The following is a 12,481-nucleotide window of genomic DNA, read 5'->3' as shown; positions in this document are numbered from 1 at the left end:
GAGTCGGAGGGATGGAGAAAGGAGTGCAGACATCCGAAGATTCAGGTAGGTGGGCCAAATAAAACAATGCCAAATCCACAAAGTCCATCCATGTGAAGTACCATGTGTCCACATAGTGCAACAGAAACACATGTCCAGGAGAACGTCCACACACATCGGCCTGATAGCGCACGTTAAAACCCACAATAAATACATAAATAATTAAAAACCCCTAAAACACGCACTACACGTGCAGCAGGCACACCCTAACTGCAGGCTGCCAAACAACTGCACCCTCACCCCACACACAAATCAAAGCACCTCCAAGGCCCCGACCCAAATCACCCTCAGGTACCACCCCAATGCATGTGATACAATGCCATTCCAATACCCACAGACCCATTAATAACCCTCGCCCTCCTTTACTCCACCACAGGGTCCGATCCAAACGACGAGCATCAGGACACCCCTACCAGCACACCTGCAAAGAGGGCCAAGACCAACGGCCAAAGACCCTCCACCTCAGCTGCACGCATCAAGACACGGCAGCAGCACAAATCAGGTGGCAGCACAGAGGAGGGAACATCAACAGGCACCCCAGCAGCCAGCATGCCCACAACACCACCACCACAGGTCCCCCCAACGGATGCCACAGAAGGCACTGCCTCTGGTGGCAGCAGCACCATAGGTGACACCCCATTGATGGCAGCATGCTCCGACACAGAAGACGAGGATGTCGAAGTCAGATCCATCCATGACCTGTCCCAATCCGCCTGTCTGTCCCATCCCGTACAACATGAGGATACCACGCAGGGGCACCCACAAGACGACGACTGGCCATCCCCCACAAGCCCTGTGGCAAGGCAACATGAGGACAACAGCCCCTCTGTGACACCCCCGCAAATGGCCATGGCCCAGCAGAGGCAACAGTCCCTCGACCAGTTAATCGTGCAACAGCAGCAACTGGCCACGCTCCTCAAGGACCATGCCGATGAATGTGGGGGCACTAAGGCAGACATAGAAACATCAACTGAGACACTTAGGGCAGAAATGGAGAGAGGTACAGAGACACTAAGGGCACAAATGGAGAGTAGCACCGAGAGCCTGGGAGTCCAAATGGAGAGAAGCACCGAGAGCCTGAGGGGGGAACTGCATGCGACGTCCAAGGACGTATGTGCCGAACTTGCCGCAGTGCGCCGTGTGCTCACTGAGCTCTCGCAAACCCTTAGGGACATGCATGGACGTGAGCAGGCAGAGACATCATCCGTTGCAAGTTCCGTCCAGGGCAGCCCCCAATGTAGATCTGGGAGGAACCTGCGCTCCACAGGCAGGGGTGCCCCTGATACCCGCAGAGGGGGCTTGCAATAGCGACAGCCCACTGACAATGAGCATCTTTGGACACTGGTGTTCGGGGGGGAGGTAGGAGGGTGGAGGGGGTGTGTTGGGCTCACTTGGGTGGCGGGTCGATAGGGTGTACTACATGATATCACATATGCCATAAACAGTGCACGATCAACCAATGAGATGTGTGGACATTGATCTTTGTGTACTAGGCCATCATAGGCGTACAGTCCATATTGTGCATGTCCCAGACACACACAGTGCCACGAGTCCCGTGTCCATGTATCAGCCACCAGGCGTGAGTGCTAGAAGCATACATCAATGAGATGCTGACGAATGTCACGGCCCTCCGGTGCCTCGCAGACTCCTTGAGGTGCTGCCACATCCCCACCCTCATCATGACCATCATCAGGTGCTTGCAGTTCTGCCTCAGGGGGCATGGGCACATTTCTACGTACGCACATGTTGTGGAGCATGACACATGCCATCACCATCTTTGCAACCTTCTCATGGCGGTACAGGAGTGCCCCGCCAGACCTGCTGAGGCAGCGGAAACGACCCTTCAGTAGGCCGAATGCCTGTTCAATGACTACACGGGTACGTGAGTGGGCATGGTTGTAGTCCTCCTCATGCTGGTCCCGTGGGTTCCGGACTGGTGTGAGGAGCCATCTCTTCAGTGGATATCCAGCATCACCTGTATGTGGACGATAAACGTATGATGTGGAATGCCATTGCTACGTACGCACACCCCCCCCCCTTCCTGCCAGGTCATTGCTGAATCACATACCCCACATTATCATGCATGTAATGAGACTCACCGAGTAGCCAGGATCTGTTCCCTGCGTGTCGCTCCATGTAGCGTGGTATTGTAGAGTTCCTCAAGACCATAGAATCATGGGTTGATCCAGGGAATCGGGCACAACAATGTGTAATGATCCTGTTGGAGTCACACACCATTTGTACATTCAGAGAATGAAATTGTTTTCGGTTGCGGTACTGGGCCTCCATGGCATGTGGGACGACCAATTCCACATGGGTGCAGTCGATGGCACCAATGCAACCCGGTATGCCGGCAAGTGCATGGAATCCCACTTTTGTGTTGGTAATTTCCTGCTCCGAGCCTGGTAGGGAGATGTAGTCGTCTGCGTGCTGCAGGAGGGCATCGAGCACTTGCAATAGTGTCCGTGAGAACAGTGGCTGAGAAATGCCATGCAACTGTCCGACTGTGTGCTGGTAGGTGCCTGTGGCCAGGAAGTGTAGTACAGACACCACCTTCAGTAGGGGTGGGATGGCGGTTGGGCTATCTATCATGCTGACAAGGTCAGCCTGTGTCATGTCCACAATGGCGGCTATGGTGTCCCGGTCCAGACGGTAGAGGGTGTGGATCTGCTCATCAGTGAGGTTGAACGGATGTGCTCGGAGGCGTGGGATTGCGGGCTGCCTGCGTGGTGGTAGTGGCTGTGCTGGCGGCCCTTGCTGGCCCTGCCTTGCCCTCCTCCTCCTCCTGCGTCTCCTCCGTGCGGCCGGTTGTAGTTGGTGTTCGTCTTCTTCTTGGAGTTGGAGTACTTGCAGTGCTATCATGTCCCCCAGGGCCAACATCGCGAGTCCTGCCGGTAGCATTTCGGTGTGGTTGTGGGAGGAGACTGGCTGTGCAATTTATGTGTTATCAGGCTGTATGGCCTCCACCTGTGGTGATTCATTCCACCTGTGCAAACTGCTCTCCCCTTTGGCCGAGCACGTCCCGCGCACAACGCTGCAATTCGGGGAATGGCATCTTGCTATTGCAATCATGTATTTGTACCCGATGGCCGTGTAACATTGGTTGATATGTTCATTCTGCTGTGGTCCCATTGTTTCACATACTATCTGTGCAGTCGCGAACAGACTTGTGAAGGGTCAGTGGAACGTAGTACTCGAGTAACGGTGGGCCCTCATGCATCACTGTACCGAGTTGCAACGACGGGCGGGGCGTCCCATTTGTGGGTGAAGGCAGTTGCCATTTTCACACACAGCCGCACTCGATGGATTAATTAGTGATTTCAAACGGCCACAGATGCCTCTTCGACGTGATGTTGCAAATGAGGAATTCGAAGGGCGGCGCTTTCGGTTTTCAGCTGGCGGCGAGGAAATGCCCACAGGTCTGACTGCAAATATAACGTACTATTGTTCATTGTCCTTGGGACAGGGGCCATGGCGAGGATGCAATGATTGATATGAATGGTTTGGGATGCGCAATGGCGACGTGGGCGATGAGGCCGGACGTTCCCAAATACATGTTACTTCACTACACTGGAATTACGGGCTGGGGCACTGTGGATTTTGCAGGCTGCATAACGCACAGACTCAATGGATATTTCTAATGTTATGTGAGTAAATATTCAGGCGTTTTAATCCCGGGATGAGGGAATGATGAATGGATGCATGGGCAGGTGATTTGATACAGAGTTTGCCATGTACAGGGCTTCTTGGGATCTATCCGCCTCCCCTACGCTATGTGATGCAGGGCTGCCATAGTGGGACCATCGTCTATCTGGCCTTGTTGAGCCCTCCCTGTCTCGACGCGCCCTCAGACACTTGTGTCCATGCACGTTACCAATCCCATCTGATGGATTCTGTTTTGACAGACGCATGCACAGGTACACTCGTTTGTGATGGTGTTTACACCTCGATATAGATAGTTATGAGTCGCAAGTGGTTTTTGGGTGGTGATGGACCTTTGGAGTGGGCTAGCATGCATACGGCTGTGGATTTAGTGTGATCATTGAAGTGAGTTGTTGGAATGTAGTTCTGATGGCCATTCTGTTCTTTTTCTTTTCTTTTGGTTGACAGGTATCTCCTCCCCTTTTGCCACTGCCATCTGTATGCCACTCCTGCAGATGGGTTTTACTCCCGACACCTGCTGCTTCGTGTTAATCAGTGGAGCAGCATTACGATCTTATGGGACGATCGCCAATGGGCCACATGCCCTTACGCAGTACTGGTGGCTCGGAGCAACATTTCGGCCTTTCAGCTGGACTAGTGCCTCCCCATTGGGACGGCCCTGCGGTTCTGTGCGCTTCCATGTTGCCTTTTCGTACGTGAATGTGGCTCTGTGTACCATGATGGAACAGGGCGTCACACAAGTAGTGGCTGGTCATTTCTTGCGGATGCAGCCCACAATGGTGAAATGTGTTTTGGAGTTCATGGCCTGATGGCTGTATGGGCTTGGTGATTTTGTTGTGCATTAAATTTCTATTCTGATTTGGCCCGTGTAGCGTTCTTCTTTGCAAGTGATGTGGCATATGCCTATTTGGGGAGCGATGTATTGTGAGGAGATCTGCATTGGGTTCCAGCTTCGGAGTTTAGTTGCGTGGTACTGTACTGGGCGCGTTTGCCTACGAAGCCTGTGAGGTCAGGGATGGGGGCTGCCAATATGACTGTTTGAATGTTGTCATGCTCAGGGGCGGGGGATTGGGTTTTGTGTGACAGATGCCGGTCAGCCAGGTGGACTGGTGGAATGATGTGATTTTCGGAATATTGCTGGTCACAGGTGCCTGTGTTTGCGTGCGTTTCTTGGTGGGGGACTGTGGTCATGTCCATTGGGATGGCTTCTGTATTCGTGCCATCTGTGCTGCAGCTCCCATTGGCCCCTGTTGTGTTTTTTTGTTCGTTGGCATGCATGGGTGACTTGTACATTTCACTGGTTGCATTGTGGCTTCATTGCACCTACGGGGAGTTGTACTTTGTGGGCAGGGAGCGGTGTACAGGCACTCAGTGGGGCCGTTTACGGTTGATTCGCGATGCCGTACTTCTCACCATGGCGGAATGGTACATTCCGCCATGCTTGATGGCGTTAGGTACATGTCCGCTAGGGTCGGAATTGGCGTACCCTTGCGCCATGGTGGTGTTTACGGTTTGGCAAGCGCGCGCGCGCGTGCTTGGTGCAGTTGGCGTTGGCGTTCACTACGGTGTCGCTAGTGGCTTCGTACTTTGCGGTGACGGGTCATAGTCGCACCGAGCGCTATTCGATGGCGGTATTGCATTTCCGCCATCGTTTTCCGAATTCCGCCAGGGCCGTAATGAGGGCCAGTGCCTGCAACTCACTTACCCTGCGGGCTGATGTTATAGCCACTAACAGAATTGTTTTGAGAGTGAGCAGTGTTAATGGACAAGAATGTAAAGGCTCGAAAGGAGTACACATGAGACATTTTAATACTAGATTTAAATCCCAGATGGGTACCTGAAAAGGTGTTGGAGGGTATACATTTGTCAACCCTTTCAAGAATTGAATGACTAAAGGCATTTTGAAATAGGACACTGTAAAGACCGGAAGGGGGGTCTGCACTTCTGCTCTCTATATGGTAGAGGGGAGGCACAGAGATCCCTGCCAAGATTCTCTATTATGGTAACGTAGTCGAGCAATCAAGGCCTAGCTTCTCGGGAGGTGATGCGAGCTGGTTCTTAAGTACAGTGTAGTCCCCAAGCACCCAAGAAGGAATGTCCACACACTGTATCGGTTAAAACACAGTCTTTATATAATTAATAGTCAAAGTCATATACACGATCACAATAACTCACTTTGTGCTCCGAAAATCAACATTGGTAAATATGTACAGTTCTAAAGTGGTACCACTAACGTTACTCGATTTAAAGTGCATACGGTCAGAATGACACACAGATCAAAATAAAGAGGAAACCAGCAGTAGAGAGAGGAAGGAAAGCAGGATGGTTGAGCAATAGGCAGAATACTGGTAACTACCGTTAAACACTGCTCTGTGCGGAGATCCCCCCACCTGGGCAAACTGTAGAAGAAAGATACAAGCCCAGTCCATATATTGTTCACCCTTAGACTTCCCAATAGTTCTGCAACCCCAAAGTACCTTGGTGTTGCAGCGTTCCGCGTCAGGGAAATTGACAACCCTTCTTGAGTGTCCTCCCTTTCAGGCAGGAGTCACGGGTCGTCGAACGTCCGAGAGAGAACAGGTCGAGCTACGACGGTGAAGTGGCCGCGTCGTTCCTAGCGGTGCTCGTTGACGGGGAAGCGTAAACGTCCTGCAAGGAAGAGGCGTGCAGGGCAACCCGATGTCGATAGTTCTGGACCGCTAAATTGAAGAACTGTGGCCAAGTAAGGGCGTCGAGTCGTCGGCGTCTTTGTGGTCTTTGGGTGGCAGAAAACCCACCGGTGGATGCTCCTCTGAGCGTTGCCGGTCAGGCTTTCTCCAGCAGGATACAGCGGTGATGATGCGGATGAGAGCGTCCTTGGATCAATTAAGTTCTTAGGCAACGAGAGCATGGCGGCTCTGGTCGGCGACGGCGGTCGGCGACAGTGGCGGACAACAGTCCGGGCGCTTCTCCTTGGAGTTCCGCAGCAATCCGCGTATCGGGTCGGCAGCCTGTCGAAAGTCTGTCTACCAGGGAGGTTAGGCAAAGATCAGCTGTGCACGATGGTCCCTCGTAGCTCAGGAAGAGGGTGCCTTACCAGGTCCTCTCTGGGTCAGTTCTTGAGACACAGAAGCTTTCAAATTGCAAAGGAGAGCAACAGCAATTCTTCTCGTCCAGCAGGGCTCAAGGTTGAGCTTCACTCCAGTTACTCGTCGTAGTGTACTTCAGCTTCTGAACACGATTCCTAGCAGTGAGAGGTCCCCAGATATACTGTTGATCTTCCATTTATTCCGCTGGGTCGCACTCAAGCATCCAATCAGGACTACGGCATTCATGAGTGGCTCCAGCCAGTCTGGTCGGCACTTCCCCACACTACCATATACGGAACTTCCACCCAACAGCCAGTCAGGGGGAAGGGACAGAGGAAGGGCTTCCTGGGACTTCGGGAAGATTAGGGTAACATGTGATGGAAGGCAAGAGGCCATGGGGGCCATTTTGTCTCCATCAGGAAACTACGGATTCCAATGACGGGGCCTGGGCATCCCAAAATGGAGGACGCTCAGGGCACCAGTCATTTCAGCACAGAGCTGCCACCAGCCCATACCCTGTTCTGTGGGTCACACACAGGTGCCCAAAAACATACACTAGGGGCACAGGGTTGTACCCCTACCCATGGGTGCCATAAGGGTATCCCATGGGTCTGTTCACCAAACCAAAAGAGAGAGAGCTGCACTGCCAGGAGTCCCATATGAACTCCTGTGCGGAAAACACAACAGAACACACGATAAAAAGCAGCAAAGGACAAGGATACGGAGGCCCTATCCCTCAGATGCATTTCCAGCATCACAGAGACCTCTTCCAAGGAGCGCTTAAAGATGGATAGCACTGCCAAGTAACCTTTTATCATTCCAACTTGGAGCCCCAAATTGGCTAAGTGTAAGAGAAAAGAAAGTACTGTTGGGGTATTACAGAGAAATGGATCCACAATCTTATCCCTGCACCAGTTACTGAACTTGTTCCAACGACACCGGTACAGGGATTTTATTGCTGGCCTTCTGGCCGAAAGCAAAATCTCCATTACGTCATCCGGGAGGTCCCAATCCTTATATCTTAGCCTCTCAGAAACCATGCGTGAAGGCTGAGTGTCTTGACCTCAGGATGGAGAACCCGACCTTCCTCTTGCGAGAGAAGATCCTCTCTTTGTGGAAGACATATTGGAGGGCAGATGGACATGTCCATAAGGTCTGGGAACCACGTCCTCCTGGCCCAGTCCGGGACAATTAGGATCATGGTTTTCCAGAACTTTCTCAACCTCCTGATTACATGAGGAATCACGGGGACTGGAGGAAACGCGTACAGGAGTGGAAATACCCAGTCCACTACGAACGCGTCCCCTAGAGCTCCTCTCGGGAGAAATTCCCTTGAGCAATACAGTTCGCACTTCCGGTTTGTCCCGGTGGTGAACAGATCTACTTGAGGGGTTCCCCAAAGGGTGAAGATCTCTTGAAGGACTTCCTGAGCTAGCTCCCATTCGTGGGAGACTGTGCTCTGCCTGCTCAGAGCGTCTGCCGCCGTGTTTAGCTCTCCGGCTAGGTGAACTGCCGATACAGAGATTCCTTCTTGCATTGCCCAGAACCAGAGCTGCATTGCCTCTCTGCCCAGTGCAAGTGATCCTACGCCTCCTCTTTTGTTGAGGTAGTACATGGCCACTGTGTTGTCCGTCATTATCAAGACATTCCTTCTCTGTACAGGGGGCAGAAAAGCCTTCAGCGCTAGTCTGATTGCTCTCAGTTCCAAAAGGTTGATGTGTGGTTTGGACTCCGATGGAGACCAACGACCGCTGATTGTCAGATCGTTGGTGTGGGCTCCCCACCCCGTAAGTGAGGAGTCCATCACTAACGTTATTTCCGGCCATGGTTGACAAAACGGTTCCCCCTTGAGGATATTCTCCTTGCAAGCCCACCATAGAAGATCTTGAGTCACTTTGGTTGAGACTTGTAGAAGATCTGACATCTCCCCGAAAACTGGGACCATTGAATCCTGAGGGCCCACTGAAGGGATCTCATCCTCAGTCGAGCCTCTGGCACCAGAAAATGCAGGATGCCATGAGGCCTAGCAACCTTAAGAAGTCGAACGCCGGTAGATGTTGGGCATTCTGAAATTTTGTTACCATCTAAAGAATGTGGTGAGCTCTTTCCTCGGGAGGCAAGGCTTTCCCTGAGGTGGTGTCCAGGACCGCTCTGATGAATTGGAGTCTTTGACTCAGAATCATTTGTGACTTCTTGTCATTGAGGGAGAAGCCCAATTTGTGTAGGACGTGACAGGTCATGGCCAGATGTTTTTGGGCCAGTTCGGGTGAACTTGTCCTGATTAGCCAATCGTCCAGATAAGTGTAGATGTGAATCCCCCCCTCTCCTGAGACTCACTGCTACTACCGCCATTAGTTTGGTAAAGACCCTCGGGGTGGAGGTCAGCCCAAAAGGTAGAACTCGAAACTGATAATGAGAACCACCAATTGCGAACCTCAGGTACTTTCTGTGCTTGAGATGGATTGGCACATGAAAATAAGTATCCTGAAGGTCCAATGAAACCAGCCAGTCCTGAAGTTGAAGAGCATGAAGGATCTGAGAAAGGGTCACCATATTGAACCTGTCCTTCCTGAGGAACTTGTTCAAGCTTCTCAAGTCCAAGATGGGTCTCAATCCTCTGTCTTTTTTGGGGATGAGAAAATAGGGGGAGTACCAACCCTTGTTCCTCTCCGCTACAGGTACATGTTATATTGCACCTTTCTCTAGCAGGGTTAAAATCTCCTGCACAATGAGCGGGTCTGGAATTTTTACAGAGTTGTTTCCCGGTGGATGATCTTGAGGTCTCTGATGAAAAGAAAGACAGTAACCATGGGTCACTATCTCTAGTGCTCAAGCATCTGACGTAATGCCCCTCCATTCTCCCAAATACTGAGTGATTCTTCCTCCCAGTGGGGTCTTGTGGGTTAAGACCTCAAAGTGGCTTTGCAGCAGCTGCAGCAGTGGCTGAGGAGGTAGTAGCTGCTGCTGTGGCTGATCTAGCACCTCTCCCTTTTCCACTACAAAAGTGTTTTCTCTGTTGGCCTCTGTGACTGGCCTGCCCTCTCCCTTTTCCAAAAGAGGAATAGAAGCGAAAATGCCGACTCTTCCAGGAAGATGACCCTGCGTAAGAGTGCTGTTGAAGTTGCCTTATAGCAGCGCTGAGTGATTTTGCTGCCGCTTTCGAGGTCTGCAGCTTCTCCAAGCTCTCATCCGCCTTGCTGCCAAACAACCTCAAGCCGTCAAAGGGCATATTAAGTAATCTAGACTGCACATCAGGTGCAAATCCAGATTTTCTCAGGCATGCAAATCTGCGCAAGATTGTGCCAGAATCCATGGACCTGATTATACTATCCGCAGTGTCCAATCCTGACTAAAGGCATTCCTCCATAGCCTCTTTACCATCCCTCACTATAGCCAGGAAACCATTCCGTTCCTCACCTTCCGGGATGCGTTCAGCCACTGATGACATAGGGCCTCATTACGACCCAGGCGTTAAGGGTTAACGCCGTCGTTAACCCTTAACGCCTATTCTGATTTTAACGGCTGCTTTTAGCAGCCGTTAAAATCCATGGCGCTAACCTGCCATGATGCTAATTACGCCACCGTAATTTACGGTGGCGTAATTAGCGCCTTCCCCACTCCCATTATGCCCTATGGGGCAAAAATGGAAATGGGGAAGGGAAAATGGGAAATGGGGATTTACCGCCCCACTCACCTTGGAATGGGGCGGTAAATCCGCCATCCACCATGGTGTAATCATAGTTTACACCATGGTGGTAAAGTCAGCGCAATTAGCGCCTGGGTTGTAATGACCCCCATACAGTCTCACAGGGTAAAGGTAAATCTTGCCAATGTGCGAGTTACATTAGTTGATTTCAGGGCCATGCTGCCCGAAGTAAAGGCTTTCCGGGCCCAAGCATCAACTTTTTTGTCATCCCTATCTGGTGGTATTGATGGGTAAGCTGATTGTCTAGTGGAAGTTGCAGCTTGAACTACAAGGCTTTCGGGAGTGGATCTGGGTCTGATAAGGCTAGTCTATATTTTGGTACCAGTTTTTTATTTACTGCTGGAATCGAATCTGGGTTATTCGAATTTGCCATTACCCTTTTTTGTAAAGCCGTATGGAATGGTAAAACAGGATCTTTTAAGGGACCCTCACTCAGGATATCAGTCATGTCATCCTGGCCAAAATCTGTGGAAGCTGCTTTCCATCCCATAAAATCTATGACTCTTCCCATAAGATTTCTATAGCTAGGATCAGCATGTAGAGCCTCTTAAAATCCACTTCAGGAGAAGTGTCCAAGCCACTTGCATTTTGTAGGAAACCATACAAGTCTGTTATTCTTGACTGTGGGTCCACTAGTTCTTCAGGGACCTCTCTGGCCCCAAATATAACTCCAGCTGGAGTGACATCCTCTTCAGAAGAATGCTCCTCATATATAGAAGACATGGAAGGAAAGAATTCCTGTCTAGATTGAGGGTTAAAAGCGTTTCAGGCAAGGAAGGTGGTACTTGTCTGGGCATAGAAAATGGCGTCGACGTGGGCCTTGGAATTAGCAAAGCCTTGATAAAGGTGTCGAAGGTGTCGATAAATTAGACGCTGGCTTCGACAGAGTCGAAGCAGGCTTCGATGCCGTCGAAGAAAGCTTCGATGCTATCGAAGCTACAGGCGTCAACGCCATCTTTGTAATTGATTTTGACGCTATGGTCGTCGATGATGTCGAGTCAGATTTAGTCTTCGACTTCGACGTCGATGCTGATTCTTTTTGCCCCAATTTGTGCACCGTAGGCTTAGCTTTAGAGTGAGGTGTCGGGGAACTTTCCATTGACGATACTCTCATCTCTTTTTCAACCCTTGCGTGTTTGGATCTTGATTTTCCTCTGTCACGTTTAGAGTGAGTAGAGGCATGATCACCACGCGGCAACTTCGAGGGGGTCTTGGCCGCTTTCTCGAATATTTTCATCATCAAAGCCTTGAAGGCCTCCCATTTTTCTGGTGCATCTTGTTTTGAAGGATACGTCACTCTCCTCTCTGAAGAGGAAGAGGAGGAAGAAGACCTATGACGTCACTTTCTTGACTGTTTCGTCGAAGACGAGGAAGATTTCCCTGAGCGACTTTCCGATCTTCATCTTATCGACTCGTGACGAGATTTTCTAACAGATTCGTCCGAATCCTTTTGTCTTTTCGAAGACTTAGGGCCTCATTACACGGTAGGCGGTAAGGGTTTACCGGTACCGGTATTTTACCGGTACCGGTAAACCCTTACCGCCTTACTACGAGGCCCCTTTGCCGGTTGGAGAATTTAACGCCTGCTTTTTGCAGGCGTTAAAAACCAACCCCCAAAGGGACCAGGGAGCTAATTACGGTACCGCAATTTGAGGTGCCGTAATTAGCACCTTCCCCATTCCCATTATGCCCTATGGGGCAAACATGGGAATGGGGAAGGGCAATGGGGAAGGGGGAATTACCGCCCCACCAACCTTGGAATACGGCGGTAATTCCCCTTTCCATCAAGGCGGTGCCGGTATTTTACCGGCATGGACCAAGGTGCTAATAGCACCTTGGTCCACCACCGTCCGTGTATGAGGCCCTTAGACTTTTCCTCCCCCAGCGCCAGTTTACCTCTGCGTTCCTTAAGAGCCTTATTTGGCATGGCCTGACAGGACCCACACTCATCAACTCGATGGTCTGGGCTGAGGCACCAGAGGCAATTTCGATGGGGGTCGGTAAT

Source organism: Ambystoma mexicanum, chromosome 3p (genome assembly GCF_040938575.1).
Source record: "Ambystoma mexicanum isolate Mex_15411 chromosome 3p, UKY_AmexF1_1, whole genome shotgun sequence".
In the NCBI taxonomy this organism is placed as follows: Eukaryota; Metazoa; Chordata; class Amphibia; order Caudata; family Ambystomatidae; genus Ambystoma; species Ambystoma mexicanum.
The sequence above is the reverse complement of the archived record's forward strand: the minus strand, read 5'-3'. Positions refer to the sequence as shown.